This window comes from Hyla sarda, chromosome 6, assembly GCF_029499605.1.
Source record: "Hyla sarda isolate aHylSar1 chromosome 6, aHylSar1.hap1, whole genome shotgun sequence".
NCBI classification, from domain to species: Eukaryota; Metazoa; Chordata; class Amphibia; order Anura; family Hylidae; genus Hyla; species Hyla sarda.
This window is the reverse complement of record NC_079194.1, coordinates 282,593,102-282,611,587: the sequence shown is the minus strand read 5'-3', so window position 1 is coordinate 282,611,587 and position 18,486 is coordinate 282,593,102. Positions and strand designations below refer to the sequence as shown.

Genomic DNA, 18,486 nt, shown 5'->3' with positions numbered 1-18,486 from the left:
TGCTGTTTACCAGAGCGGTTTGCTTTAAATCACGGACAGAGGTGTTTTCGGAGATGACTTTACTTTTTGGTTACCTTAATTCAACTCTGAGCATTGTAGAAGTGAAAACCTGCCAATGCTGTCTTCAGTGGAAACGCTGTGTCGACTCATTGGTCTAGGGGTATGATCCTCACTTAGGGTTCCTTCCCAACCTTATCATTCCGTGAGCTATCTTTAGTCTTCTCCTTGTTTGTTTTCTGACAACAGCGGTGTGGAACTTCTGTCCTTCTCAGTCCTGTGTGTGAATAAATTTGGTGTTGACAAACGGCCATTCGACGCTGTCTCAGCTTGGCTCGTTGGTGTTGGCAAACGGCCTTTTGAAGCTGTCTCAGCTTGGCTCGTTGGTCTAGGGTTATGATTCTCGCTTAGGGTGCGAGAGGTCCCGGGTTCAAATCCCGGACGAGCCCACCTTTTGAGAGCATTCCTGCTCATCCAGTTCCATGAGTAGCATGTAGTCTTCTCCTTGTGTGTTTTCTGGCACCAGTGTCCAACCCCTCACTGGCTTATGCAATACATGTAATGCTTGCAAAGTGCCTTTCTTTTATTTTAATTGTCTATTATTCTGAATGGACTTTTATGCAGATGATCCATTAGAGATTGATATTTGCCTCTGTAGGTGCCAAGCAAGCTCCCCACATGGCAGCATACTTTGAGAGGTCAAAGTCAGCATAGGAAGGAGCTGCCACCTCTGGCTCGTTGGTCTAGGGGTATGATTCTCGCTTTGGGTGCGAGAGGTCTCGGGTTCAAATCCCGAACGAGCCCTAGCTTTTCCTGAGGAGTGACCTTTCTCCTTTTTCTCACCTCTTGTCAACATGCCCATAGTAAGCCTCCACCCAAAGGATTTTTGCAAATCTGCCAAGGCAAAAGTACCTGACACGCCTCAGGAGTATGGCAGAATTCTGGCTCGTTGGTCTAGAGGTATGATTCTCGCTTCGGGTGCGAGAGGCCCCGTGTTCGAATCCCGGACGAGCCCTGTCACCGCCTTCATTTGCCGCCCTCACCTCTCATAAATCGGTTTCATCTGCTGTTTACCAGAGCGGTTTGCTTTAAATCACGGACAGAGGTGTTTTCGGAGAAGACTTTACTTTTTGGTTACCTTAATTCAACTCTGAGCATTGTAGAAGTGAAAACCTGCCAATGCTGTCTTCAGTGGAAACGCTGTGTCGACTCATTGGTCTAGGGGTATGATCCTCACTTAGGGTTCCTTCCCAACCTTATCATTCCGTGAGCTATCTTTAGTCTTCTCCTTGTTTGTTTTCTGACAACAGCGGTGTGGAACTTCTGTCCTTCTCAGTCCTGTGTGTGAATAAATTTGGTGTTGACAAACGGCCGTTCGACGCTGTCTCAGCTTGGCTCGTTGGTGTTGGCACACCGCCTTTTGAAGCTGTCTCAGCTTGGCTTCTTGTTCTAGTGGTATGATTCTCGCTTAGGGTGCGAGAGGTCCCGGGTTCAAATCCCGGACGAGCCCACCTGTTGAGAGCATTCCTGCTCATCCAGTTCCATGAGTAGCATGTAGTCTTCTCCTTGTGTGTTTTCTGGCACCAGTGTCCAACCCCTCACTGGCTTATGCAATACATGTAATGCTTGCAAAGTGTCTTTCTTTTATTTTAATTGTCTATCATTCTGAATGGACTTTTATGCAGATGATCCATTAGAGATTGATATTTGCCTCTGTAGGTGCCAAGCAAGCTCTCCACATGGCAGCATACTTTGAGAGGTCAAAGTCAGCATAGGAAGGAAACCAGCAGCTGCCACCTCTGGCTCGTTGGTCTAGGGGTATGATTCTCGCTTTGGGTGCGAGAGGTCCCGGGTTCAAATCCCGGACGAGCCCTGGTTTTTCCTGAGGAGTGACCTTTCTCCTTTTTCTCACCTCTTGTCAACATGCCCCTAGTAAGCCTCCACCGAATGGATTTTTTGCAAATCTGCCAAGACAAAAGTACCTGACACGCCTCAGGAGTATGGCAGAATTCTGGCTCGTTGGTCTAGAGGAATGATTCTCGCTTAGGGTGCGAGAGGCCCCGGGTTCGAATCCCTGATGAGCCCTGTCACCACCTTCATTTGCCGCCCTCACCTCTCATAAATCGGATTAATCTGCTGTTTACCAGAGCAGTTTGCTTTAAATCACGGACAGTGGTGTTTTCGGAGAAGACTTTACTTTTTGGTTACCTTAATTCAACTCTGAGCATTGTAGAAGTGAAAACCTGCCAATGCTGTCTTCAGTGGAAACGCTGTGTCAACTCATTGGTCTAGGGGTATGATCCTCACTTAGGGTTCCTTCCCAACCTTATCATTCCGTGAGCTATCTTTAGTCTTCTCCTTGTTTGTTTTCTGACAGCAGCAGTCCTGTGAATAAATTTGGTGTTGGCAAACGGCCTTTCGACGTTGTCTCAGCTTGGCTCGTTGGTGTTGGCAAACGTCCTTTTAGTGCTGTCTCTGCTTGGCTCGTTGGTCTAGGGGTATGATTCTCGCTTAGGGTGCGAGAGGTCCTGGGTTCAAATCCCGGACGAGCCCACCTTTTGAGAGCATTCCTGCTCATCCAGTTCCATGAGTAGCATGTAGTCTTCTACTTGTGTGTTTTCTGGCACCAGTGTCTGCCAAGACAAAAGTACCTGACACGCCTCAGGAGTATGGCAGAATTCTGGCTCGTTGGTCTAGTGGTATGATTCTCGCTTCGGGTGCGAGAGGCCCCGGGTTCGAATTCCGGACGAGCCCTGTCACCACCTTCATTTACCGCCCTCACCTCTCATAAATCGGTTTCATCTGCTCTTTTCCAGAGCGGTTTGCTTTAAGTCACGGACAGAGGTGTTTCCGGAGAAGACTTTACTTTTTGGTTACCTTAATTCAACTCTGAGCATTGTAGAAGTGAAAACCTGCCAATGCTGTCTTCAGTGGAAACGCTGTGTCGACTCATTGGTCTAGGGGTATGATCCTCACTTAGGGTTCCTTCCCAACCTTATCATTCCGTGAGCTATCTTTAGTCTTCTCCTTGTTTGTTTTCTGACAACAGCGGTGTGGAACTTCTGTCCTTCTCAGTCCTGTGTGTGAATAAATTTGGTGTTGACAAACGGCCATTCGACGCTGTCTCAGCTTGGCTCGTTGGTGTTGGCAAACGGCCTTTTGAAGCTGTCTCAGCTTGGCTCGTTGGTCTAGGGGTATGATTCTCGCTTAGGGTGCGAGAGGTCCCGGGTTCAAATCCCGGACGAGCCCACCTTTTGAGAGCATTCCTGCTCATCCAGTTCCATGAGTAGCATGTAGTCTTCTCCTTGTGTGTTTTCTGGCACCAGTGTCCAACCCCTCACTGGCTTATGCAATACATGTAATGCTTGCAAAGTGCCTTTCTTTTATTTTAATTGTCTATTATTCTGAATGGACTTTTATGCAGATGATCCATTAGAGATTGATATTTGCCTCTGTAGGTGCCAAGCAAGCTCCCCACATGGCAGCATACTTTGAGAGGTCAAAGTCAGCATAGGAAGGAAACCAGCAGCTGCCACCTCTGGCTCGTTGGTCTAGGGGTATGATTCTCGCTTTGGGTGCGAGAGGTCTCGGGTTCAAATCCCGAACGAGCCCTAGCTTTTCCTGAGGAGTGACCTTTCTCCTTTTTCTCACCTCTTGTCAACATGCCCATAGTAAGCCTCCACCCAAAGGATTTTTGCAAATCTGCCAAGGCAAAAGTACCTGACAAGCCTCAGGAGTATGGCAGAATTCTGGCTCGTTGGTCTAGAGGTATGATTCTCGCTTCGGGTGCGAGAGGCCCCGGGTTCGAATCCCGGACGAGCCCTGTCACCACCTTCATTTGCCGCCCTCACCTCTCATAAATCGGTTTAATCTGCTGTTTACTAGAGCAGTTTGCTTTAAATCACGGACAGTGGTGTTTTCGGAGAAGACTTTACTTTTTGGTTACCTTAATTCAACTCTGAGCATTGTAGAAGTGAAAACCTGCCAATGCTGTCTTCAGTGGAAACGCTGTGTCGACTCATTGGTCTAGGGGTATGATCCTCACTTAGGGTTCCTTCCCAACCTTATCATTCCGTGAGCTATCTTTAGTCTTCTCCTTGTTTGTTTTCTGACAGCAGCAGTCCTGTGAATAAATTTGGTGTTGGCAAACGGCCTTTTGACGTTGTCTCAGCTTGGCTCGTTGGTGTTGGCAAACGTCCTTTTGGTGCTGTCTCAGCTCGGCTCGTTGGTCTAGGGGTATGATTCTCGCTTAGGGTGCGAGAGGACCCGGGTTCAAATCCCGGACAAGCCCACCTTTTGAGAGCATTCCTGCTCATCCAGTTCCATGAGTAGCATGTAGTCTTCTCCTTGTGTGTTTTCTGGCACCAGTGTCCAACCCCTCACTGGCTTATGCAATACATGTAATGCTTGCAAAGTGCCTTTCTTTTATTTTAATTGTCTATCATTCTGAATGGACTTTTATGCAGATGATCCATTAGAGATTGATATTTGCCTCTGTAGGTGCCAAGCAAGCTCCCCACATGGCAGCATACTTTGAGAGGTCAAAGTCAGCATAGGAAGGAAACCAGCAGCTGCCACCTCTGGCTCGTTGGTCTAGGGGTATGATTCTCGCTTTGGGTGCGAGAGGTCCCGGGTTCAAATCCCGGACGAGCCCTGGTTTTTCCTGAGGAGTGACCTTTCTCCTTTTTCTCACCTCTTGTCAACATGCCCATAGTAAGCCTCCACCCAATGGATTTTTTGCAAATCTGCCAAGACAAAAGTACCTGACACGCCTCAGGAGTATGGCAGAATTCTGGCTCGTTGGTCTAGAGGAATGATTCTCGCTTAGGGTGCGAGAGGCCCCGGGTTCGAATCCCTGATGAGCCCTGTCACCACCTTCATTTGCCGCCCGCACCTCTCATAAATCGGTTTCATCTGCTGTTTACCAGAGCGGTTTGCTTTAAATCACGGACAGAGGGGTTTTCGGAGAAGACTTTACTTTTTGGTTACCTTAATTCAACTCTGAGCATTGTAGAAGTGAAAACCTGCCAATGCTGTCTTCAGTGGAAACGCTATGTCGACTCATTGGTCTAGGGGTATGATCCTCACTTAGGGTTCCTTCCCAACCTTATCATTCCGTGAGCTATCTTTAGTCTTCTCCTTGTTTGTTTTCTGACAGCAGCAGTCCTGTGAATAAATTTGGTGTTGGCAAACGGCCTTTCGACGTTGTCTCAGCTTGGCTCGTTGGTGTTGGCAAACGTCCTTTTGGTGTTGTCTCAGCTTGGCTCGTTGGTCTAGGGGTATGATTCTCGCTTAGGGTGCGAGAGGTCCCGGGTTCAAATCCCGGACGAGCCCACCTTTTGAGAGCATTCCTGCTCATCCAGTTCCATGAGTAGCATGTAGTCTTCTACTTGTGTGTTTTCTGGCACCAGTGTCTGCCAAGACAAAAGTACCTGACACGCCTCAGGAGTATGGCAGAATTCTGGCTCGTTGGTCTAGTGGTATGATTCTCGCTTCGGGTGCGAGAGGCCCCGGGTTCGAATTCCGGACGAGCCCTGTCACCACCTTCATTTACCGCCCTCACCTCTCATAAATCGGTTTCATCTGCTCTTTTCCAGAGCGGTTTGCTTTAAGTCACGGACAGAGGTGTTTCCGGAGAAGACTTTACTTTTTGGTTACCTTAATTCAACTCTGAGCATTGTAGAAGTGAAAACCTGCCAATGCTGTCTTCAGTGGAAACGCTGTGTCGACTCATTGGTCTAGGGGTATGATCCTCACTTAGGGTTCCTTCCCAACCTTATCATTCCGTGAGCTATCTTTAGTCTTCTCCTTGTTTGTTTTCTGACAACAGCGGTGTGGAACTTCTGTCCTTCTCAGTCCTGTGTGTGAATAAATTTGGTGTTGACAAACGGCCATTCGACGCTGTCTCAGCTTGGCTCGTTGGTGTTGGCAAACGGCCTTTTGAAGCTGTCTCAGCTTGGCTCGTTGGTCTAGGGGTATGATTCTCGCTTAGGGTGCGAGAGGTCCCGGGTTCAAATCCCGGACGAGCCCACCTTTTGAGAGCATTCCTGCTCATCCAGTTCCATGAGTAGCATGTAGTCTTCTCCTTGTGTGTTTTCTGGCACCAGTGTCCAACCCCTCACTGGCTTATGCAATACATGTAATGCTTGCAAAGTGCCTTTCTTTTATTTTAATTGTCTATTATTCTGAATGGACTTTTATGCAGATGATCCATTAGAGATTGATATTTGCCTCTGTAGGTGCCAAGCAAGCTCCCCACATGGCAGCATACTTTGAGAGGTCAAAGTCAGCATAGGAAGGAAACCAGCAGCTGCCACCTCTGGCTCGTTGGTCTAGGGGTATGATTCTCGCTTTGGGTGCGAGAGGTCTCGGGTTCAAATCCCGAACGAGCCCTAGCTTTTCCTGAGGAGTGACCTTTCTCCTTTTTCTCACCTCTTGTCAACATGCCCATAGTAAGCCTCCACCCAAAGGATTTTTGCAAATCTGCCAAGGCAAAAGTACCTGACACGCCTCAGGAGTATGGCAGAATTCTGGCTCGTTGGTCTAGAGGTATGATTCTCGCTTCGGGTGCGAGAGGCCCCGGGTTCGAATCCCGGACGAGCCCTGTCACCACCTTCATTTGCCGCCCTCACCTCTCATAAATCGGTTTAATCTGCTGTTTACTAGAGCAGTTTGCTTTAAATCACGGACAGTGGTGTTTTCGGAGAAGACTTTACTTTTTGGTTACCTTAATTCAACTCTGAGCATTGTAGAAGTGAAAACCTGCCAATGCTGTCTTCAGTGGAAACGCTGTGTCGACTCATTGGTCTAGGGGTATGATCCTCACTTAGGGTTCCTTCCCAACCTTATCATTCCGTGAGCTATCTTTAGTCTTCTCCTTGTTTGTTTTCTGACAGCAGCAGTCCTGTGAATAAATTTGGTGTTGGCAAACGGCCTTTTGACGTTGTCTCAGCTTGGCTCGTTGGTGTTGGCAAACGTCCTTTTGGTGCTGTCTCAGCTCGGCTCGTTGGTCTAGGGGTATGATTCTCGCTTAGGGTGCGAGAGGACCCGGGTTCAAATCCCGGACGAGCCCACCTTTTGAGAGCATTCCTGCTCATCCAGTTCCATGAGTAGCATGTAGTCTTCTCCTTGTGTGTTTTCTGGCACCAGTGTCCAACCCCTCACTGGCTTATGCAATACATGTAATGCTTGCAAAGTGCCTTTCTTTTATTTTAATTGTCTATCATTCTGAATGGACTTTTATGCAGATGATCCATTAGAGATTGATATTTGCCTCTGTAGGTGCCAAGCAAGCTCCCCACATGGCAGCATACTTTGAGAGGTCAAAGTCAGCATAGGAAGGAAACCAGCAGCTGCCACCTCTGGCTCGTTGGTCTAGGGGTATGATTCTCGCTTTGGGTGCGAGAGGTCCCGGGTTCAAATCCCGGACGAGCCCTGGTTTTTCCTGAGGAGTGACCTTTCTCCTTTTTCTCACCTCTTGTCAACATGCCCATAGTAAGCCTCCACCCAATGGATTTTTTGCAAATCTGCCAAGACAAAAGTACCTGACACGCCTCAGGAGTATGGCAGAATTCTGGCTCGTTGGTCTAGAGGAATGATTCTCGCTTAGGGTGCGAGAGGCCCCGGGTTCGAATCCCTGATGAGCCCTGTCACCACCTTCATTTGCCGCCCGCACCTCTCATAAATCGGTTTCATCTGCTGTTTACCAGAGCGGTTTGCTTTAAATCACGGACAGAGGGGTTTTCGGAGAAGACTTTACTTTTTGGTTACCTTAATTCAACTCTGAGCATTGTAGAAGTGAAAACCTGCCAATGCTGTCTTCAGTGGAAACGCTATGTCGACTCATTGGTCTAGGGGTATGATCCTCACTTAGGGTTCCTTCCCAACCTTATCATTCCGTGAGCTATCTTTAGTCTTCTCCTTGTTTGTTTTCTGACAGCAGCAGTCCTGTGAATAAATTTGGTGTTGGCAAACGGCCTTTCGACGTTGTCTCAGCTTGGCTCGTTGGTGTTGGCAAACGTCCTTTTGGTGTTGTCTCAGCTTGGCTCGTTGGTCTAGGGGTATGATTCTCGCTTAGGGTGCGAGAGGTCCCGGGTTCAAATCCCGGACGAGCCCACCTTTTGAGAGCATTCCTGCTCATCCAGTTCCATGAGTAGCATGTAGTCTTCTACTTGTGTGTTTTCTGGCACCAGTGTCTGCCAAGACAAAAGTACCTGACACGCCTCAGGCAGAATTCTGGCTCGTTGGTCTAGTGGTATGATTCTCGCTTCGGGTGCGAGAGGCCCCGGGTTCGAATTCCGGACGAGCCCTGTCACCACCTTCATTTACCGCCCTCACCTCTCATAAATCGGTTTCATCTGCTCTTTTCCAGAGCGGTTTGCTTTAAGTCACGGACAGAGGTGTTTCCGGAGAAGACTTTACTTTTTGGTTACCTTAATTCAACTCTGAGCATTGTAGAAGTGAAAACCTGCCAATGCTGTCTTCAGTGGAAACGCTGTGTCGACTCATTGGTCTAGGGGTATGATCCTCACTTAGGGTTCCTTCCCAACCTTATCATTCCGTGAGCTATCTTTAGTCTTCTCCTTGTTTGTTTTCTGACAACAGCGGTGTGGAACTTCTGTCCTTCTCAGTCCTGTGTGTGAATAAATTTGGTGTTGACAAACGGCCATTCGACGCTGTCTCAGCTTGGCTCGTTGGTGTTGGCAAACGGCCTTTTGAAGCTGTCTCAGCTTGGCTCGTTGGTCTAGGGGTATGATTCTCGCTTAGGGTGCGAGAGGTTCCGGGTTCAAATCCCGGACGAGCCCACCTTTTGAGAGCATTCCTGCTCATCCAGTTCCATGAGTAGCATGTAGTCTTCTCCTTGTGTGTTTTCTGGCACCAGTGTTCAACCCCTCACTGGCTTATGCAATACATGTAATTACTGCAAAGCGCCTTTCTTTTATTTTAATTGTCTATCATTCTGAATGGACTTTTATGCAGATGATCCATTAGAGATTGATATTTGCCTCTGTAGGTGCCAAGCAAGCTCCCCACATGGCAGCATACTTTGAGAGGTCAAAGTCAGCATAGGAAGGAAACCAGCAGCTGCCACCTCTGGCTCGTTGGTCTAGGGGTATGATTCTCGCTTTGGGTGCGAGAGGTCTCGGGTTCAAATCCCGAACGAGCCCTAGCTTTTCCTGAGGAGTGACCTTTCTCCTTTTTCTCACCTCTTGTCAACATGCCCATAGTAAGCCTCCACCCAATGGATTTTTGCAAATCTGCCAAGGCAAAAGTACCTGACACGCCTCAGGAGTATGGCAGAATTCTGGCTCGTTGGTCTAGAGGTATGATTCTCGCTTCGGGTGCGAGAGGCCCCGGGTTCGAATCCCGGACGAGCCCTGTCACCGCCTTCATTTGCCGCCCTCACCTCTCATAAATCGGTTTCATCTGCTGTTTACCAGAGCGGTTTGCTTTAAATCACGGACAGAGGTGTTTTCGGAGAAGACTTTACTTTTTGGTTACCTTAATTCAACTCTGAGCATTGTAGAAGTGAAAACCTGCCAATGCTGTCTTCAGTGGAAACGCTGTGTCGACTCATTGGTCTAGGGGTATGATCCTCACTTAGGGTTCCTTCCCAACCTTATCATTCCGTGAGCTATCTTTAGTCTTCTCCTTGTTTGTTTTCTGACAGCAGCAGTCCTGTGAATAAATTTGGTGTTGGCAAACGGCCTTTCGACGTTGTCTCAGCTTGGCTCGTTGGTGTTGGCAAACGTCCTTTTGGTGCTGTCTCAGCTCGGCTCGTTGGTCTAGGGGTATGATTCTCGCTTAGGGTGCGAGAGGACCCGGGTTCAAATCCCGGACGAGCCCACCTTTTGAGAGCATTCCTGCTCATCCAGTTCCATGAGTAGCATGTAGTCTTCTCCTTGTGTGTTTTCTGGCACCAGTGTCCAACCCCTCACTGGCTTATGCAATACATGTAATGCTTGCAAAGTGCCTTTCTTTTATTTTAATTGTCTATCATTCTGAATGGACTTTTATGCAGATGATCCATTAGAGATTGATATTTGCCTCTGTAGGTGCCAAGCAAGCTCCCCACATGGCAGCATACTTTGAGAGGTCAAAGTCAGCATAGGAAGGAAACCAGCAGCTGCCACCTCTGGCTCGTTGGTCTAGGGGTATGATTCTCGCTTTGGGTGCGAGAGGTCCCGGGTTCAAATCCCGGACGAGCCCTGGTTTTTCCTGAGGAGTGACCTTTCTCCTTTTTCTCACCTCTTGTCAACATGCCCATAGTAAGCCTCCACCCAATGGATTTTTTGCAAATCTGCCAAGACAAAAGTACCTGACACGCCTCAGGAGTATGGCAGAATTCTGGCTCGTTGGTCTAGAGGAATGATTCTCGCTTAGGGTGCGAGAGGCCCCGGGTTCGAATCCCTGATGAGCCCTGTCACCACCTTCATTTGCCGCCCGCACCTCTCATAAATCGGTTTCATCTGCTGTTTACCAGAGCGGTTTTCTTTAAATCACGGACAGAGGTGTTTTCGGAGAAGACTTTACTTTTTGGTTACCTTAATTCAACTCTGAGCATTGTAGAAGTGAAAACCTGCCAATGCTGTCTTCAGTGGAAACGCTATGTCGACTCATTGGTCTAGGGGTATGATCCTCACTTAGGGTTCCTTCCCAACCTTATCATTCCGTGAGCTATCTTTAGTCTTCTCCTTGTTTGTTTTCTGACAACAGCGGTGTGGAACTTCTGTCCTTCTCAGTCCTGTGTGTGAATAAATTTGGTGTTGACAAACGGCCATTCGACGCTGTCTCAGCTTGGCTCGTTGGTGTTGGCAAACGGCCTTTTGAAGCTGTCTCAGCTTGGCTCGTTGGTCTAGGGGAATGATTCTCGCTTAGGGTGCGAGAGGTCCCGGGTTCAAATCCCGGACGAGCCCACCTTTTGAGAGCATTCCTGCTCATCCAGTTCCATGAGTAGCATGTAGTCTTCTCCTTGTGTGTTTTCTGGCACCAGTGTCCAACCCCTCACTGGCTTATGCAATACATGTAATGCTTGCAATGTGCCTTTCTTTTATTTTAATTGTCTATCATTCTGAATGGACTTTTATGCAGATGATCCATTAGAGATTGATATTTGCCTCTGTAGGTGCCAAGCAAGCTCTCCACATGGCAGCATACTTTGAGAGGTCAAAGTCGTCATAGGAAGGAAACCTGCAGCTGCCACCTCTGGCTCGTTGGTCTAGGGGTATGATTCTCGCTTTGGGTGCGAGAGGTCTCGGGTTCAAATCCCGAACGAGCCCTAGCTTTTCCTGAGGAGTGACCTTTCTCCTTTTTCTCACCTCTTGTCAACATGCCCATAGTAAGCCTCCACCCAATGGATTTTTTGCAAATCTGCCAAGACAAAAGTACCTGACACGCCTCAGGAGTATGGCAGAATTCTGGCTCGTTGGTCTAGAGGAATGATTCTCGCTTAGAATGCGAGAGGCCCCGGGTTCGAATCCCTGATGAGCCCTGTCACCACCTTCATTTGCCGCCCTCACCTCTCATAAATCGGTTTAATCTGCTGTTTACCAGAGCGGTTTGCTTTAAATCACGGACAGAGGTGTTTTCGGAGATGACTTTACTTTTTGGTTACCTTAATTCAACTCTGAGCATTGTAGAAGTGAAAACCTGCCAATGCTGTCTTCAGTGGAAACGCTGTGTCGACTCATTGGTCTAGGGGTATGATCCTCACTTAGGGTTCCTTCCCAACCTTATCATTCCGTGAGCTATCTTTAGTCTTCTCCTTGTTTGTTTTCTGACAACAGCGGTGTGGAACTTCTGTCCTTCTCAGTCCTGTGTGTGAATAAATTTGGTGTTGACAAACGGCCATTCGACGCTGTCTCAGCTTGGCTCGTTGGTGTTGGCAAACGGCCTTTTGAAGCTGTCTCAGCTTGGCTTGTTGGTCTAGGGGTATGATTCTCGCGAGAGGTCCCGGGTTCAAATCCCGGACGAGCCCACCTTTTGAGAGCATTCCTGCTCATCCAGTTCCATGAGTAGCATGTAGTCTTCTCCTTGTGTGTTTTCTGGCACCAGTGTCCAACCCCTCACTGGCTTATGCAATACATGTAATGCTTGCAAAGTGCCTTTCTTTTATTTTAATTGTCTATCATTCTGAATGGACTTTTATGCAGATGATCCATTAGAGATTGATATTTGCCTCTGTAGGTGCCAAGCAAGCTCTCCACATGGCAGCATACTTTGAGAGGTCAAAGTCGTCATAGGAAGGAAACCAGCAGCTGCCACCTCTGGCTCGTTGGTCTAGGGGTATGATTCTCGCTTTGGGTGCGAGAGGTCCCGGGTTCAAATCCCGGACGAGCCCTGGCTTTTCCTGAGGAGTGACCTTTCTCCTTTTTCTCACCTCTTGTCAACATGCCCATAGTAAGCCTCCACCCCATGGATTTTTTGCAAATCTGCCAAGACAAAAGTACCTAACACGCCTCAGGCGTATGGCAGAATTCTGGCTCGTTGGTCTAGAGGTATGATTCTCGCTTCGGGTGCGAGAGGCCCCGGGTTCGAATACCGGACGAGCCCTGTCACCACCTTCATTTGCCGCCCTCACCTCTCATAAATCGGTTTCATCTGCTGTTTACCAGAGCGGTTTGCTTTAAATCACGGACAGAGGTGTTTTCGGAGAAGACTTTACTTTTTGGTTACCTTAATTCAACTCTGAGCATTGTAGAAGTGAAAACCTGCCAATGCTGTCTTCAGTGGAAACGCTGTGTCGACTCATTGGTCTAGGGGTATGATCCTCACTTAGGGTTCCTTCCCAACCTTATCATTCCGTGAGCTATCTTTAGTCTTCTCCTTGTTTGTTTTCTGACAGCAGCAGTCCTGTGAATAAATTTGGTGTTGGCAAACGGCCTTTCGACGTTGTCTCAGCTTGGCTCGTTGGTGTTGGCAAACGTCCTTTTGGTGTTGTCTCAGCTTGGCTCGTTGGTCTAGGGGTATGATTCTCGCATAGGGTGCGAGAGGTCCCGGGTTCAAATCCCGGACGAGCCCACCTTTTGAGAGCATTCCTGCTCATCCAGTTCCTTGAGTAGCATGTAGTCTTCTACTTGTGTGTTTTCTGGCACCAGTGTCTGCCAAGACAAAAGTACCTGACACGCCTCAGGAGTATGGCAGAATTCTGGCTCGTTGGTCTAGTGGTATGATTCTCGCTTCGGGTGCGAGAGGCCCCGGACGAGCCCTGTCACCACCTTCATTTACCGCCCTCACCTCTCATAAATCGGTTTCATCTGCTCTTTTCCAGAGCGGTTTGCTTTAAGTCACGGACAGAGGTGTTTCCGGAGAAGACTTTACTTTTTGGTTACCTTAATTCAACTCTGAGCATTGTAGAAGTGAAAACCTGCCAATGCTGTCTTCAGTGGAAACGCTGTGTCGACTCATTGGTCTAGGGGTATGATCCTCACTTAGGGTTCCTTCCCAACCTTATCATTCCGTGAGCTATCTTTAGTCTTCTCCTTGTTTGTTTTCTGACAACAGCGATGTGGAACTTCTGTCCTTCTCAGTCCTGTGTGTGAATAAATTTGGTGTTGACAAACGGCCATTCGACGCTGTCTCAGCTTGGCTCGTTGGTGTTGGCAAACGGCCTTTTGAAGCTGTCTCAGCTTGGCTCGTTGGTCTAGGGGTATGATTCTCGCTTAGGGTGCGAGAGGTTCCGCGTTCAAATCCCGGACGAGCCCACCTTTTGAGAGCATTCCTGCTCATCCAGTTCCATGAGTAGCATGTAGTCTTCTCCTTGTGTGTTTTCTGGCACCAGTGTTCAACCCCTCACTGGCTTATGCAATACATGTAATTACTGCAAAGCGCCTTTCTTTTATTTTAATTGTCTATCATTCTGAATGGACTTTTATGCAGATGATCCATTAGAGATTGATATTTGCCTCTGTAGGTGCCAAGCAAGCTCCCCACATGGCAGCATACTTTGAGAGGTCAAAGTCAGCATAGGAAGGAAACCAGCAGCTGCCACCTCTGGCTCGTTGGTCTAGGGGTATTATTCTCGCTTTGGGTGCGAGAGGTCTCGGGTTCAAATCCCGAACGAGCCCTAGCTTTTCCTGAGGAGTGACCTTTCTCCTTTTTCTCACCTCTTGTCAACATGCCCATAGTAAGCCTCCACCCAATGGATTTTTGCAAATCTGCCAAGGCAAAAGTACCTGACACGCCTCAGGAGTATGGCAGAATTCTGGCTCGTTGGTCTAGAGGTATGATTCTCGCTTCGGGTGCGAGAGGCCCCGGGTTCGAATCCCGGACGAGCCCTGTCACCGCCTTCATTTGCCGCCCTCACCTCTCATAAATCGGTTTCATCTGCTGTTTACCAGAGCGGTTTGCTTTAAATCACGGACAGAGGTGTTTTCGGAGAAGACTTTACTTTTTGGTTACCTTAATTCAACTCTGAGCATTGTAGAAGTGAAAACCTGCCAATGCTGTCTTCAGTGGAAACGCTGTGTCGACTCATTGGTCTAGGGGTATGATCCTCACTTAGGGTTCCTTCCCAACCTTATCATTCCGTGAGCTATCTTTAGTCTTCTCCTTGTTTGTTTTCTGACAACAGCGGTGTGGAACTTCTGTCCTTCTCAGTCCTGTGTGTGAATAAATTTGGTGTTGACAAACGGCCATTCGACGCTGTCTCAGCTTGGCTCGTTGGTGTTGGCAAACGTCCTTTTGGTGCTGTCTCAGCTCGGCTCGTTGGTCTAGGGGTATGATTCTCGCTTAGGGTGCGAGAGGCCCCGGGTTTGAATCCCGGACGAGCCCTGTCACCGCCTTCATTTGCCGCCCTCACCTCTCATAAATTGGTTTCATCTGCTATTTACCAGAGCGGTTTGCTTTAAATCACGGACAGAGGTGTTTTCGGAGAAGATTTACTTTTTGGTTACCTTAATTCAACTCTGAGCATTGTAGAAGTGAAAACCTGCCAATGCTGTCTTCAGTGGAAACGCTGTGTCGACTCATTGGTCTAGGGGTATGATCCTCACTTAGGGTTCCTTCCCATCCTTATCATTCCGTGAGCTATCTTTAGTCTTCTCCTTGTTTGTTTTCTGACAGCAGCAGTCCTGTGAATAAATTTGGTGTTGGCAAACGGCCTTTCGACGTTGTCTCAGCTTGGCTCGTTGGTGTTGGCAAACGTCCTTTTGGTGCTGTTTCAGCTTGGCTCGTTGGTCTAGGGGTATGATTCTCGCTTAGGGTGCGAGAGGTCTTGGGTTCAAATCCCGGACGAGCCCACCTTTTGAGAGCATTCCTGCTCATCCAGTTCCATGAGTAGCATGTAGTCTTCTCCTTGTGTGTTTTCTGGCACCAGTGTCCAACCCCTCACTGGCTTATGCAATACATGTAATGCTTGCAAAGTGCCTATCTTTTATTTTAATTGTCTATCATTCTGAATGGACTTTTATGCAGATGAACCCTTAGAGATTGATATTTGCCTCTGTAGGTGCCAAGCAAGCTCTCCACATGGCAGCATACTTTGAGAGGTCAAAGTCAGCATAGGAAGGAAACCAGCAGCTGCCACCTCTGGCTCGTTGGGCTAGGGGTATGATTCTCGCTTTGGGTGCGAGAGGTCCCGGGTTCAAATCCCGGACGAGCCCTGGTTTTTCCTGAGGAGTGACCTTTCTCCTTTTTCTCACCTCTTGTCAACATGCCCATAGTAAGCCTCCACCCAATGGATTTTTTGCAAATCTGCCAAGACAAAAGTACCTGACACGCCTCAGGAGTATGGCAGAAATCTGGCTCGTTGGTCTAGAGGAATGATTCTCGCTTAGGGTGCGAGAGGCCCCGGGTTCGAATCCCTGATGAGCCCTGTCACCACCTTCATTTGCCGCCCTCACCTCTCATAAATCGGTTTAATCTGCTGTTTACCAGAGCGGTTTGCTTTAAATCACGGACAGTGGTGTTTTCGGAGAAGACTTTACTTTTTGGTTACCTTAATTCAACTCTGAGCATTGTAGAAGTGAAAACCTGCCAATGCTGTCTTCAGTGGAAACGCTGTGTCGACTCATTGGTCTAGGGGTATGATCCTCACTTAGGGTTCCTTCCCAACCTTATCATTCCGTGAGCTATCTTTAGTCTTCTCCTTGTTTGTTTTCTGACAACAGCGGTGTGGAACTTCTGTCCTTCTCAGTCCTGTGTGTGAATAAATTTGGTGTTGACAAACGGCCATTCGACGCTGTCTCAGCTTGGCTCGTTGGTGTTGGCAAACGGCCTTTTGAAGCTGTCTCAGCTTGGCTCGTTGGTCTAGGGGTATGATTCTCGCTTAGGGTGCGAGAGGTCCCGGGTTCAAATCCCGGACGAGCCCACCTTTTGAGAGCATTCCTGCTCATCCAGTTCCATGAGTAGCATGTAGTCTTCTCCTTGTGTGTTTTCTGGCACCAGTGTCCAACCCCTCACTGGCTTATGCAATACATGTAATGCTTGCAAAGTGCCTTTCTTTTATTTTAATTGTCTATTATTCTGAATGGACTTTTATGCAGATGATACATTAGAGATTGATATTTGCCTCTGTAGGTGCCAAGCAAGCTCCCCACATGGCAGCATACTTTGAGAGGTCAAAGTCAGCATAGGAAGGAAACCAGCAGCTGCCACCTCTGGCTCGTTGGTCTAGGGGTATGATTCTCGCTTTGGGTGCGAGAGGTCTCGGGTTCAAATCCCGAACGAGCCCTAGCTTTTCCTGAGGAGTGACCTTTCTCCTTTTTCTCACCTCTTGTCAACATGCCCATAGTAAGCCTCCACCCAAAGGATTTTTGCAAATCTGAAAAGGCAAAAGTACCTGACACGCCTCAGGAGTATGGCAGAATTCTGGCTCGTTGGTCTAGAGGTATGATTCTCGCTTCGGGTGCGAGAGGCCCCGGGTTCGAATCCCGGACGAGCCCTGTCACCACCTTCATTTGCCGCCCTCACCTCTCATAAATCGGTTTCATCTGCTGTTTACCAGAGCGGTTTGCTTTAAATCACGGACAGAGGTGTTTTCGGAGAAGACTTTACTTTTTGGTTACCTTAATTCAACTCTGAGCATTGTAGAAGTGAAAACCTGCCAATGCTGTCTTCAGTGGAAACGCTGTGTCGACTCATTGGTCTAGGGGTATGATCCTCACTTAGGGTTCCTTCCCAACCTTATCATTCCGTGTGCTATCTTTAGTCTTCTCCTTGTTTGTTTTCTGACAGCAGCAGTCCTGTGAATAAATTTGGTGTTGGCAAACGGCCTTTCGACGTTGTCTCAGCTTGGCTCGTTGGTGTTGGCAAACGTCCTTTTGGTGCTGTCTCAGCTCGGCTCGTTGGTCTAGGGGTAATATTCTCGCTTAGGGTGCGAGAGGTCCCGGGTTCAAATCCCGGACGAGCCCACCTTTTGAGAGCATTCCTGCTCATCCAGTTCCATGAGTAGCATGTAGTCTTCTCCTTGTGTGTTTTCTGGCACCAGTGTCCAACCCCTCACTGGCTTATGCAATACATGTAATGCTTGCAAAGTGCCTTTCTTTTATTTTAATTGTCTATCATTCTGAATGGACTTTTATGCAGATGATCCATTAGAGATTGATATTTGCCTCTGTAGGTGCCAAGCAAGCTCTCCACATGGCAGCATACTTTGAGAGGTCAAAGTCAGCATAGGAAGGAAACCAGCAGCTGCCACCTCTGGCTCGTTGGTCTAGGGGTATGATTCTCGCTTTGGGTGCGAGAGGTCCTGGGTTCAAATCCCGGACGAGCCCTGGTTTTTCCTGAGGAGTGACCTTTCTCCTTTTTCTCACCACTTGTCAACATGCCCATAGTAAGCCTCCACCCAATGGATTTTTTGCAAATCTGCCAAGACAAAAGTACCTGACACGCCTCAGGAGTATGGCAGAATTCTGGCTCGTTGGTCTAGAGGAATGATTCTCGCTTAGGGTGCGAGAGGCCCCGGGTTCGAATCCCTGATGAGCCTTGTCACCACCTTCATTTGCCGCCCTCACCTCTCATAAATCGGTTTAATCTGCTGTTTACCAGAGCGGTTTGCTTTAAATCACGGACAGAGGTGTTTTCGGAGAAGACTTTACTTTTTGGTTACCTTAATTCAACTCTGAGCATTGTAGAAGTGAAAACCTGCCAATGCTGTCTTCAGTGGAAACGCTGTGTCGACTCATTGGTCTAGGGGTATGATCCTCACTTAGGGTTCCTTCCCAACCTTATCATTCCGTGAGCTATCTTTAGTCTTCTCCTTGTTTGTTTTCTGACAACAGCGGTGTGGAACTTCTGTCCTTCTCAGTCCTGTGTGTGAATAAATTTGGTGTTGACAAACGGCCGTTCGACGCTGTCTCAGCTTGGCTCGTTGGTGTTGGCACACTGCCTTTTGAAGCTGTCTCAGCTTGGCTTGTTGTTCTAGTGGTATGATTCTCGCTTAGGGTGCGAGAGGTCCCGGGTTCAAATCCCGGACGAGCCCACCTTTTGAGAGCATTCCTGCTCATCCAGTTCCATGAGTAGCATGTAGTCTTCTCCTTGTGTGTTTTC

The 18,486-nt window shown here is 48.2% G+C and overlaps 48 non-coding genes across 48 annotated transcripts; all 48 read left to right on the top strand.

The window, feature by feature from the left end:
- The first annotated feature begins 374 nt into the window (after window positions 1-374).
- Window positions 375-446, top strand: TRNAP-AGG (transfer RNA proline (anticodon AGG)). Its single transcript has one exon. It is a non-coding gene; the product is annotated as a tRNA-Pro (tRNA).
- A 283-nt stretch (window positions 447-729) lies between these two features.
- On the top strand, window positions 730-801 carry TRNAP-UGG (transfer RNA proline (anticodon UGG)). The gene has a single exon. It is a non-coding gene; the product is annotated as a tRNA-Pro (tRNA).
- Window positions 802-940: 139 nt separating this feature from the next.
- TRNAP-CGG (transfer RNA proline (anticodon CGG)) lies at window positions 941-1,012 on the top strand. Its single transcript has one exon. It is a non-coding gene; the product is annotated as a tRNA-Pro (tRNA).
- A 786-nt stretch (window positions 1,013-1,798) lies between these two features.
- TRNAP-UGG (transfer RNA proline (anticodon UGG)) lies at window positions 1,799-1,870 on the top strand. The gene has a single exon. It is a non-coding gene; the product is annotated as a tRNA-Pro (tRNA).
- Window positions 1,871-2,010: 140 nt separating this feature from the next.
- TRNAP-AGG (transfer RNA proline (anticodon AGG)) lies at window positions 2,011-2,082 on the top strand. The gene has a single exon. It is a non-coding gene; the product is annotated as a tRNA-Pro (tRNA).
- Window positions 2,083-2,478: 396 nt separating this feature from the next.
- On the top strand, window positions 2,479-2,550 carry TRNAP-AGG (transfer RNA proline (anticodon AGG)). Its single transcript has one exon. It is a non-coding gene; the product is annotated as a tRNA-Pro (tRNA).
- Window positions 2,551-2,679: 129 nt separating this feature from the next.
- TRNAP-CGG (transfer RNA proline (anticodon CGG)) lies at window positions 2,680-2,751 on the top strand. The gene has a single exon. It is a non-coding gene; the product is annotated as a tRNA-Pro (tRNA).
- Window positions 2,752-3,174: 423 nt separating this feature from the next.
- TRNAP-AGG (transfer RNA proline (anticodon AGG)) lies at window positions 3,175-3,246 on the top strand. The gene has a single exon. It is a non-coding gene; the product is annotated as a tRNA-Pro (tRNA).
- A 291-nt stretch (window positions 3,247-3,537) lies between these two features.
- TRNAP-UGG (transfer RNA proline (anticodon UGG)) lies at window positions 3,538-3,609 on the top strand. Its single transcript has one exon. It is a non-coding gene; the product is annotated as a tRNA-Pro (tRNA).
- Window positions 3,610-3,748: 139 nt separating this feature from the next.
- Window positions 3,749-3,820, top strand: TRNAP-CGG (transfer RNA proline (anticodon CGG)). The gene has a single exon. It is a non-coding gene; the product is annotated as a tRNA-Pro (tRNA).
- Window positions 3,821-4,216: 396 nt separating this feature from the next.
- TRNAP-AGG (transfer RNA proline (anticodon AGG)) lies at window positions 4,217-4,288 on the top strand. Its single transcript has one exon. It is a non-coding gene; the product is annotated as a tRNA-Pro (tRNA).
- A 291-nt stretch (window positions 4,289-4,579) lies between these two features.
- Window positions 4,580-4,651, top strand: TRNAP-UGG (transfer RNA proline (anticodon UGG)). The gene has a single exon. It is a non-coding gene; the product is annotated as a tRNA-Pro (tRNA).
- Window positions 4,652-4,791: 140 nt separating this feature from the next.
- TRNAP-AGG (transfer RNA proline (anticodon AGG)) lies at window positions 4,792-4,863 on the top strand. Its single transcript has one exon. It is a non-coding gene; the product is annotated as a tRNA-Pro (tRNA).
- A 396-nt stretch (window positions 4,864-5,259) lies between these two features.
- TRNAP-AGG (transfer RNA proline (anticodon AGG)) lies at window positions 5,260-5,331 on the top strand. The gene has a single exon. It is a non-coding gene; the product is annotated as a tRNA-Pro (tRNA).
- A 129-nt stretch (window positions 5,332-5,460) lies between these two features.
- TRNAP-CGG (transfer RNA proline (anticodon CGG)) lies at window positions 5,461-5,532 on the top strand. The gene has a single exon. It is a non-coding gene; the product is annotated as a tRNA-Pro (tRNA).
- A 423-nt stretch (window positions 5,533-5,955) lies between these two features.
- Window positions 5,956-6,027, top strand: TRNAP-AGG (transfer RNA proline (anticodon AGG)). The gene has a single exon. It is a non-coding gene; the product is annotated as a tRNA-Pro (tRNA).
- A 291-nt stretch (window positions 6,028-6,318) lies between these two features.
- TRNAP-UGG (transfer RNA proline (anticodon UGG)) lies at window positions 6,319-6,390 on the top strand. The gene has a single exon. It is a non-coding gene; the product is annotated as a tRNA-Pro (tRNA).
- Window positions 6,391-6,529: 139 nt separating this feature from the next.
- TRNAP-CGG (transfer RNA proline (anticodon CGG)) lies at window positions 6,530-6,601 on the top strand. Its single transcript has one exon. It is a non-coding gene; the product is annotated as a tRNA-Pro (tRNA).
- A 396-nt stretch (window positions 6,602-6,997) lies between these two features.
- Window positions 6,998-7,069, top strand: TRNAP-AGG (transfer RNA proline (anticodon AGG)). Its single transcript has one exon. It is a non-coding gene; the product is annotated as a tRNA-Pro (tRNA).
- Window positions 7,070-7,360: 291 nt separating this feature from the next.
- On the top strand, window positions 7,361-7,432 carry TRNAP-UGG (transfer RNA proline (anticodon UGG)). Its single transcript has one exon. It is a non-coding gene; the product is annotated as a tRNA-Pro (tRNA).
- A 140-nt stretch (window positions 7,433-7,572) lies between these two features.
- TRNAP-AGG (transfer RNA proline (anticodon AGG)) lies at window positions 7,573-7,644 on the top strand. Its single transcript has one exon. It is a non-coding gene; the product is annotated as a tRNA-Pro (tRNA).
- A 396-nt stretch (window positions 7,645-8,040) lies between these two features.
- On the top strand, window positions 8,041-8,112 carry TRNAP-AGG (transfer RNA proline (anticodon AGG)). Its single transcript has one exon. It is a non-coding gene; the product is annotated as a tRNA-Pro (tRNA).
- Window positions 8,113-8,234: 122 nt separating this feature from the next.
- Window positions 8,235-8,306, top strand: TRNAP-CGG (transfer RNA proline (anticodon CGG)). The gene has a single exon. It is a non-coding gene; the product is annotated as a tRNA-Pro (tRNA).
- A 423-nt stretch (window positions 8,307-8,729) lies between these two features.
- TRNAP-AGG (transfer RNA proline (anticodon AGG)) lies at window positions 8,730-8,801 on the top strand. Its single transcript has one exon. It is a non-coding gene; the product is annotated as a tRNA-Pro (tRNA).
- Window positions 8,802-9,092: 291 nt separating this feature from the next.
- Window positions 9,093-9,164, top strand: TRNAP-UGG (transfer RNA proline (anticodon UGG)). Its single transcript has one exon. It is a non-coding gene; the product is annotated as a tRNA-Pro (tRNA).
- Window positions 9,165-9,303: 139 nt separating this feature from the next.
- Window positions 9,304-9,375, top strand: TRNAP-CGG (transfer RNA proline (anticodon CGG)). Its single transcript has one exon. It is a non-coding gene; the product is annotated as a tRNA-Pro (tRNA).
- A 396-nt stretch (window positions 9,376-9,771) lies between these two features.
- TRNAP-AGG (transfer RNA proline (anticodon AGG)) lies at window positions 9,772-9,843 on the top strand. Its single transcript has one exon. It is a non-coding gene; the product is annotated as a tRNA-Pro (tRNA).
- A 291-nt stretch (window positions 9,844-10,134) lies between these two features.
- TRNAP-UGG (transfer RNA proline (anticodon UGG)) lies at window positions 10,135-10,206 on the top strand. Its single transcript has one exon. It is a non-coding gene; the product is annotated as a tRNA-Pro (tRNA).
- A 140-nt stretch (window positions 10,207-10,346) lies between these two features.
- TRNAP-AGG (transfer RNA proline (anticodon AGG)) lies at window positions 10,347-10,418 on the top strand. The gene has a single exon. It is a non-coding gene; the product is annotated as a tRNA-Pro (tRNA).
- Window positions 10,419-10,841: 423 nt separating this feature from the next.
- Window positions 10,842-10,913, top strand: TRNAP-AGG (transfer RNA proline (anticodon AGG)). Its single transcript has one exon. It is a non-coding gene; the product is annotated as a tRNA-Pro (tRNA).
- Window positions 10,914-11,204: 291 nt separating this feature from the next.
- Window positions 11,205-11,276, top strand: TRNAP-UGG (transfer RNA proline (anticodon UGG)). The gene has a single exon. It is a non-coding gene; the product is annotated as a tRNA-Pro (tRNA).
- A 989-nt stretch (window positions 11,277-12,265) lies between these two features.
- Window positions 12,266-12,337, top strand: TRNAP-UGG (transfer RNA proline (anticodon UGG)). Its single transcript has one exon. It is a non-coding gene; the product is annotated as a tRNA-Pro (tRNA).
- A 140-nt stretch (window positions 12,338-12,477) lies between these two features.
- Window positions 12,478-12,549, top strand: TRNAP-CGG (transfer RNA proline (anticodon CGG)). The gene has a single exon. It is a non-coding gene; the product is annotated as a tRNA-Pro (tRNA).
- Window positions 12,550-12,945: 396 nt separating this feature from the next.
- On the top strand, window positions 12,946-13,017 carry TRNAP-AGG (transfer RNA proline (anticodon AGG)). The gene has a single exon. It is a non-coding gene; the product is annotated as a tRNA-Pro (tRNA).
- A 611-nt stretch (window positions 13,018-13,628) lies between these two features.
- On the top strand, window positions 13,629-13,700 carry TRNAP-AGG (transfer RNA proline (anticodon AGG)). The gene has a single exon. It is a non-coding gene; the product is annotated as a tRNA-Pro (tRNA).
- Window positions 13,701-13,991: 291 nt separating this feature from the next.
- Window positions 13,992-14,063, top strand: TRNAP-UGG (transfer RNA proline (anticodon UGG)). Its single transcript has one exon. It is a non-coding gene; the product is annotated as a tRNA-Pro (tRNA).
- A 139-nt stretch (window positions 14,064-14,202) lies between these two features.
- TRNAP-CGG (transfer RNA proline (anticodon CGG)) lies at window positions 14,203-14,274 on the top strand. The gene has a single exon. It is a non-coding gene; the product is annotated as a tRNA-Pro (tRNA).
- Window positions 14,275-14,697: 423 nt separating this feature from the next.
- On the top strand, window positions 14,698-14,769 carry TRNAP-AGG (transfer RNA proline (anticodon AGG)). Its single transcript has one exon. It is a non-coding gene; the product is annotated as a tRNA-Pro (tRNA).
- Window positions 14,770-15,164: 395 nt separating this feature from the next.
- On the top strand, window positions 15,165-15,236 carry TRNAP-AGG (transfer RNA proline (anticodon AGG)). Its single transcript has one exon. It is a non-coding gene; the product is annotated as a tRNA-Pro (tRNA).
- Window positions 15,237-15,527: 291 nt separating this feature from the next.
- Window positions 15,528-15,599, top strand: TRNAP-UGG (transfer RNA proline (anticodon UGG)). The gene has a single exon. It is a non-coding gene; the product is annotated as a tRNA-Pro (tRNA).
- A 140-nt stretch (window positions 15,600-15,739) lies between these two features.
- Window positions 15,740-15,811, top strand: TRNAP-AGG (transfer RNA proline (anticodon AGG)). Its single transcript has one exon. It is a non-coding gene; the product is annotated as a tRNA-Pro (tRNA).
- A 423-nt stretch (window positions 15,812-16,234) lies between these two features.
- Window positions 16,235-16,306, top strand: TRNAP-AGG (transfer RNA proline (anticodon AGG)). The gene has a single exon. It is a non-coding gene; the product is annotated as a tRNA-Pro (tRNA).
- A 291-nt stretch (window positions 16,307-16,597) lies between these two features.
- TRNAP-UGG (transfer RNA proline (anticodon UGG)) lies at window positions 16,598-16,669 on the top strand. The gene has a single exon. It is a non-coding gene; the product is annotated as a tRNA-Pro (tRNA).
- Window positions 16,670-16,808: 139 nt separating this feature from the next.
- Window positions 16,809-16,880, top strand: TRNAP-CGG (transfer RNA proline (anticodon CGG)). Its single transcript has one exon. It is a non-coding gene; the product is annotated as a tRNA-Pro (tRNA).
- A 396-nt stretch (window positions 16,881-17,276) lies between these two features.
- Window positions 17,277-17,348, top strand: TRNAP-AGG (transfer RNA proline (anticodon AGG)). Its single transcript has one exon. It is a non-coding gene; the product is annotated as a tRNA-Pro (tRNA).
- A 291-nt stretch (window positions 17,349-17,639) lies between these two features.
- On the top strand, window positions 17,640-17,711 carry TRNAP-UGG (transfer RNA proline (anticodon UGG)). Its single transcript has one exon. It is a non-coding gene; the product is annotated as a tRNA-Pro (tRNA).
- Window positions 17,712-17,851: 140 nt separating this feature from the next.
- On the top strand, window positions 17,852-17,923 carry TRNAP-AGG (transfer RNA proline (anticodon AGG)). Its single transcript has one exon. It is a non-coding gene; the product is annotated as a tRNA-Pro (tRNA).
- Window positions 17,924-18,346: 423 nt separating this feature from the next.
- TRNAP-AGG (transfer RNA proline (anticodon AGG)) lies at window positions 18,347-18,418 on the top strand. Its single transcript has one exon. It is a non-coding gene; the product is annotated as a tRNA-Pro (tRNA).
- The last annotated feature ends 68 nt before the right edge of the window (window positions 18,419-18,486 follow it).